This window comes from Pan paniscus, chromosome 4 (assembly GCF_029289425.2).
Source record: "Pan paniscus chromosome 4, NHGRI_mPanPan1-v2.0_pri, whole genome shotgun sequence".
NCBI lineage: Eukaryota > Metazoa > Chordata > Mammalia > Primates > Hominidae > Pan > Pan paniscus.
In genome coordinates, this window is record NC_073253.2 from 78,718,623 (window position 1) to 78,726,003 (window position 7,381).

Here is a 7,381-nt window from a genome sequence, read left to right on the forward strand (position 1 = left end):
GCCAGACGTGGTGGCATGCGCCTGTAATCCCAGCTACTCAGGAGGCTGAGGCAGAAAAATCGCTTGAACCTGGGAAGGGGAGGTTGCAGTGAGCTGAGATTGTGCCACTGCACTCCAGCCTGGTGACAGAGCAAGATTCCATCTCAAACGAAAAGGAGGTGGGGATGTATTTAGAATTAGAAGATAAAATAGAATTATTAGGTCCAAAATTTTCTCAAATTCTGATGCTTTTAAATCACAACTAGCAATTAATATTGTCATGAAGGAAAGTAGACTGTTAAATAATGAAGAATTATGTAACAAGAGCTGTTAAAAATAGTACTTGAGTGCTTCCTTCAGCAGCACATATAATAAAATTGGGATGACAGCGAAGATTAGCATGGCCTCTGCATGAAGACGATATGCAAATTCATGAAATGTTCCATATTTTATATTAGTAAAAGTTTTTTTTTTAAAGATTAAAACTAGTACTTGATCCATTGTGGTCAAAATTCTCCACCAATATTGGAAAAATTATCTTAGCTGCCCCAATTAAAATTCAAATAAATCCATCAAAACCTTTTCCAAACCTTAAACAATATTCTCTAAGATCAGAGGCATAGGAAGGGATAAGACCTATTGGATTATATGAAAAGAGGCTTGATTATTTTTTATAGAAGCTCATACTCCAAACAGTAGAGGGTGGAGATTTGCACAGAATCTGAGGGCAATTAATAACATCGTCATTCCTCACATCCAATGGTTACCAAACCTGCATACGTGTTGACTGCCATCTCAACTGAAGGTGTGTTCTTTACTGTAAGAGACCTATGTAGCTCATTCTTCAGCATTCCTGTGGATAAAGATAATCAATTTCTCTTTACCTTCACTTGGGAAGATAGACAATACACATGAACAGTTATGCCTCAGGGATATACTGATAGTACAACTTATTTTTCACAAATATTAATAGCAGACCTTTCAGATGTTGACTTCCTTAAGAAATACACCTTGATACAGTATGGAGACAATTTACTTCTCTGCTCAGGAGATAAACAAACCTCCATAGAGGATGGAATTTATTTATTACAATGATTAGTTTCAAAGGAACACAAAGCCTCAAAGAAAGAACTTCAATTCTGTCAAAAACAAGTAAGATATTTAAGTTACCTAATATCAAAGGAAAGCCTCTTTATCAATTCAGCTAGAATAAAAGGAATATTGGGCTGGGTGCGGTGGCTCACACCTGTAATTCCAGCACTTTGGGAGGCCGAGGCAGGTGGATCAAGAGGTCAGGAGTTCAAGACTCAGCCTGGCCAAGATGGTGATACCCTGTCTCTACTAAAAATACAAAAATTAGCTGAGCGTGGTGGCAGGCACCTGTAATCCCAGCTACTCGGGAGGCTGAGGCTTGCACCCAGGGGGCGGAGGTTGCAGTGAGCTGAGATTGCGCCACTGCACTCCAGCCTGGGTGACAGAGTGAGACTCCTTCTCAAAAAAAAAAAAAAAAGAATAAAAGGAATATTGGCCTTCCTTACCCCCAAAACTAAGAAACAACTGAGAGAATTTTGGGAGTTAACAGGATACTGAGGAAACTGAATTCCAAACTTCTCCTTAAAAACTCAACCTTTATATACTCTTTTTAAATAAGGTAAACTAGACCCCCTGGAATGAACAGAGGAAAATCAGTTAACATTGGAAATTTTTGTTTTTTTTTTTGAGACAGAGTCTTGCTGTTGCCCAGGCTGGAGGGCAGTGGTGTGATCTCAGCTCACTGCAGCCTCCACCTCCTGGATTCAAGTGATTCTCCTGCTTCAGCCTCCCAAGTAGTTGGGATTACAAGTGCATGCCACCACACCTGGCTAATTTTTGTATTTTTAGTACAGATGGGGTTTTGCCATGTTGGCCAGGCTGGTCTCAAACTCCTGACTTCGGGTGCTGGGATTACAGGGGTGAGCCACCAACCCTGGCTAACACTGGAAGAAATTTAAGAGTCTTATAGATGCCCCAGTGTTAGGTTATCTGAATTGTAACATTTCATTTTCGTTGTTTGTTCATGGACTGCCTTAGGCATTCTGACTCAAAAACATGGAGATCAAAATAGACTTGTAGGATACTACAGTCAACAACTGGACCCCGCAGCTAAAGAACTGCAACCTTGCATGACAGCAATAACCGCTACTGTCCCTACAGCGACCAAACAAACAGTGATAGGATCTCCCCTCAGTCTTCATTCCACATTCTGTGGAAGCACTTCTTAACTTGCACCACATTTAACACTATTTAGTTAGTAGACTGGCTTCTCATAAAAAGTTCTTCTTTCTGCTCCCCAATCAATCTCCAGATGTAAAAGTCTAAATTTTTCTAAATTCAACTGCCCCTGCCTTCAGATGAAACACCACATGATTGCATAATCTTAACCAACCAGCTCCTCTCCTAGGATGGACCTGCAAGAAACCCTCCTTACTAATGCTGATGTTATTTGGTTTGCGGATGGATCTTACTTAAAGGGTAGATCTGAAATTTACCATGCAGGTGATGCTATAGTATCCTTGACTGAGGAAATAGAAAATGCTTATCTTCCAGGAGAGACCTCAGCTCAAAAAGCAAAGTTAATAGCATTAATTAAAACCTGCCAATTGGCAAAAGGAACAACTGCTAATATATATATACAAATAGCTGATAGGCTTTTAGAGTAGCTCATTACTTTGGAATGCTATGGAAATAAAGATGATTTTTAACCTCTTCCAGTCAGTCCACAAAAAATAGACACCTTATTTCAGAATTATTGGAAGCTATATTATTGCCCAAATCCTTACCCTTTATCAAGTTTCCATGCCATTCAAAGTCAAATATTTCATAAAGCAAAGGAAATCAATTAGCAGATAGTACAGCAAAAAGGGCTGTACTAAGTGCATCTGAACAAGAAAACCCATTTTAGCTTTTAAGAAAGCACTTGATTTTGATATAAAATTAGCTCAATCCAAAGCTCCAAAAACAGAACAAGAAAATTGGGAAAGTAAAGGGGGAATGTACTTCTCTGAGACTGGGCTATGATATGGACCAAATGGTCTACTTATGCTTCCAACCAAATTACAGTTATCTTTCTTAACTCATGTGCATGATTTAACTCATTGGAGCCCTGATAAGACGATTGCTTGAGAAAAACAAGATTATTAGAAATCTCCAACTGTTGCTCATAAGATATATAATTGCTGCCACATCTGTCCAAAACATAATCCAGGGAAACCTTTACATAGTTCTCCGGGTCATTTTCCTTTACCAGAAAGCCTAATTGAGGTATGGCAACTAGATTTTATTCAGCTACCACCATTACAAGAATATAAGTAGGTTCTAGTAATGGTTTGTATGTTTTGTCATAGGGTGGAAGTATTTCTATGCAGAAGAGCAACAGCCTTAGTGATAAGTAAAATTCTTTTAGAAAAAAATTATTGCAACATGGGTAGTCCCTTTACAACTTCACAGTGACAGTGGACAGATGTGCTCATTTTACTGGACAAATAATCCAGTCAGCATGTAAAATCTTGCTCATTCTCCAATGTTTCCATTGTGCCTATCACCCCCAGTCACCTGGGACAGGGAAATGCACACACAGAATCACCAAAACTCAACTGGCAAAAATTAACCGAGGTTTTAAAAATTCCTTTGGCCAAGGCCGGGTGCAGTGGTTCATGCCTGTAATCCCAGCACTTTGGGAGGCTGAGGTGAGCGGATCACCTGAGGTCGGGAGTTCGAGACCAGCCTGATCAACATGGAGAAACCCCATCTCTACTAAAAATACAAAATTAGCTGGGCGTGGGAGCACATGCCTGTAATACCAGCTACTCGGCAGGCTGAGGCAGGAGAATTGCTTGAACTTTGGAGGCAGAGGTTGCGGTGAGCCGAGTTCGTGCCACTGCACTCGAGCCTGGGCAACAAGAGCGAAACTCCATCTAAAAAAAAAAAAAACAGAGAAATTCCTTTGGCCAAAAGCTCTTCCATTGGCTTTGCTTAACCTAAGATTGACCCTTTTTGGTAAATGTCAGTTGTCTCCATTTGAAATTATTACAGTCACACCTATTAAATTGTCTCTAGGAAACCGTGAATCTATGATATTAAAAGGGGATATGTTCTATTATTGCAGTAGCCTTATAAGGCAGCTAACTAAAAACTGTAAGTTAGTAAAAGACTCTTTCCACACTGAGCTCCCAGGAGACAAAAAAACTCAAGGACCATGGACTTCAACCAGGAGATTTTGTTGATTGGAAACGCTACTTTTAAAGGACTCTTACCAATCGAGGTGGAAGGAATCTTATCAGGTGCCCCAAAAATTCTTGTGCCAACCAATGATTCCTGGATATACATCACCATGTAAAGAAAGCCATTTTGCCAATTTGGACTTCATCTCAAACCAGTGAGCTAAAATGGAAATTCTCCAGAACCAACAAGAACAAGAAAAAGATGACATCTGAGGTAGTCAGCTTTCCCAAGACACTGGACGAGGCCCGTATCTCTAAATGAATATTTAATTTTATTAAACTCATTTACTGCCGGAAAATGTTTAATGTTAATGATGACTAATAGATGGAGAAGGTGTTCACTTGCAAGTTCTCACCAAATTTCTTTCTTTCTTTTTTTTCTTTTCTTTTCTTTTTTTTTTTTTTGAGATGGAGTCTCACTCTGTCACCCAGGCTGGAGTTTGGTGGCACGATCTCGGCTCACTGCAACCTCTGCCTCCCAGGTTCAAGCAATTCTTCTGCCTCAGTCTCCTGAGTACCTGGGACTACAGGCACCCACCACCATGCCCAGCTAATTTTTGTATTATTATTAGAGACAGGGTTTCGCCCTGTTGGCCAGGCTGGTCTCGAACTCTTGACCTCGTAATCTGCCTGTCTTGGCCTCCCAAAGTGCTAGGATTACAGGTGTGAGCCACTGTGCCCCACCTATCAAATTTCTTTCTTTTCATTCCTAGTTCTTATGTTTTGCTGCTACTGTCACAAGCTATTGTCCATGAAGCAAACCTCTTCTTGGAGTAGGCTCAGGACAATGCAAATGGATTACAGAAAACACTTGTTGGGTGTGTGGTCTTATGACCTTTTCTGGTGGTTTTGGCTTAACATGGTGGATATCTCCTTTCCAAGAACAAAATTGGATAGAATGTCAGAAATATATCCACAAAAATTAGCTGGGCATGGTGGCAGGTGCCTATAATCCCCACTACGCAGGTGGCTGAGGCAGGAGAATTTCTTGAATCTGGGAACCAGAGGTTGCAGTCAGCCAAGATCATGCCACTGCACTCCAGCCTGGGCAACAGAGCAAGAAAAAGAAAGAAAGAAATATATCTGTATTTCTCAAGAATACTCATTGGTGCTTAACACTAGCATGACTAGAAATGATAAGTATCACTGGCCTTTTAATAAATTTTTTTTTTTTGAGACAGAGTTTTGTTCTTATCGCCCAGGCTGGAGTGCAATGGCGCGATCCTGTCTCACTGCAACTTCTGCCTCCCGGGCTCAAGCGATTCTTGTGCCTCAGCCTGCTGAGTAGCTGGGATTACAGGCATGTTCCACCACACCTGGCTAATTTTTGTATTTTTAGTAGAGACAGGGTTTCACCAGGTTGGCCAGGCTGGTCTCAAACTCCTGACCTCAGGTGATCTGCCTGCCTCGGCCTCCCTAAGTGCTGGGATTACAGGTGTGAGCCACCGTGCCCGGCCAATAATTTTTTTTTTTTTTTTGAGAAGTAGTCTCACTCTGTCGCCCAGGCTGGAGTGCAGTGGCATGATCTTGGCTCACTGAAACCTCCATCTCCCGGGCTCAGTCTACAGGCGGCCACCAGCACACTCGGCTAATTTTTGTATTTTTAGTAGAGACAGGGTTTCACCATGTTGGCCAGGCTGGTCTCAAACTCCTGACCTCAAGTGATCTGCCCGCCTTGGCCTCCCAAAGTGCTGGGATTACAGGCATGAGCCACTATGTCTGGGCCTTTTTAATAATATTTTATAGGAGGCTGAGGCAGGCACATCACTTGAAGTCAGGAGTTCGGGACTAGCTTGGCCAGCATGGTGAAACCCCATCTCCACTGAAAATATAGAAAGAAAAAAAAATTAGCCAGGTGTGGTCGTGCACGCCTGTAATCCTAGCTACTCCAGAGGCTGAGGTAGGAGAATTGCTTGAACCCAGGAGGTGGAGGTTGCAGTGAGAGGAGATTACACCACTGCACTCCAGCCTGGGTGACAGAGCCAGACTCTGTCTTAAAACAAAACAAAACAAAACAAAACAAAACATTAAAAGCAAAGGAGCAAAGGACATAGGGACATAGGAAGGCTTTTCAGAAAAAGAGTCCAGTTCATTAGCTTTATTGCTGGTACTGCTCAAAATGAGAGGTAAGACAACTCAATTTCAAGATAGTATAACGCAAATTTGGGATGGTTTTATCTGGCTTACTCCCTATTCAGTCAGCTCAGTCAGCTTGCCCCTAAATGTTGAGAATGAAAGAATTACACCAAGGATACACAGCCCAGTAGTACAAGAGATATGGGATGGATACTCAAGGAACAGTGCATCCACACCATTATATTACACAGTATTGATTGACATGCCACTGAAGGGGCACAGGTATTTACTGGTGTTAGGTACAGTAAGCTCCTCTTCAAAGAGTCAGCTTGTTCAGCTTCCTTGCTCCTTGTTCTCTATTTTCAAGCCTAATTTCCTCATTCTTTGTACCTCTCCTTGCCCCTAGTTATGGTAAATAACCTTCCAGCCAGCCCTAATCTGTAATTCACATCTATCCCCTCAGCTACCCATTCTGCAATTGTCCTTCCCACCAAAACATCCTTCCACCTTTACTGTGCCCCAACATGACCAAACATGCCTTGTACTGTAACAAACAGCCTCACCCTTCCCACCTAATTAGCCCTGTTCAATTTTAAACAGTAGCCAACCAGGTCAGCTTAGATAGTGTGGTCTGACTCCAGTCAGTGGGGAAAGGACACAGCTACAGGAGCTGCTGCGTTAGAGATAAAAACCCCTGCCCTATCCCACTCAGTGTGCTCTTGTGACCATGCCAGGCGCAAGTGACACCTTTCTGCAGAGGTAAATTCACTTGCTGAGAAAGCTTTTTGCCGGAGGGCTGATTCTTTGCAGCACTGAGCATTTATTTCCAACACTGGCTAGCTCCAAACTGGACATCTTGACTATGTGGCATCAAACTATGGCCATGGTTACTCCCAGGATGGTTAGAGCAGTGTTCTTTGCATTATGCCTGGGCACAAGATTGCATAATTTACAGTCTTGTAAGTTACAAAGCCTGCAAATCTTCTTCATTTATAATCTTATTGGGTTTGTTCTGTATTTCATTGGTATGATCAATTAGCTTCCATCTTTCTGCCACAATGGGGTAT

At 41.9% G+C, this 7,381-nt stretch overlaps 1 non-coding gene across 1 annotated transcript; it reads left to right on the top strand.

Moving 5' to 3' along the window:
• Positions 1–326: 326 nt before the first annotated feature.
• LOC112439904 (U6 spliceosomal RNA) lies at positions 327–431 on the top strand. The gene has a single exon (XR_003028133.1). It is a non-coding gene; the product is annotated as a U6 spliceosomal RNA (small nuclear RNA).
• Positions 432–7,381: the final 6,950 nt, after the last annotated feature.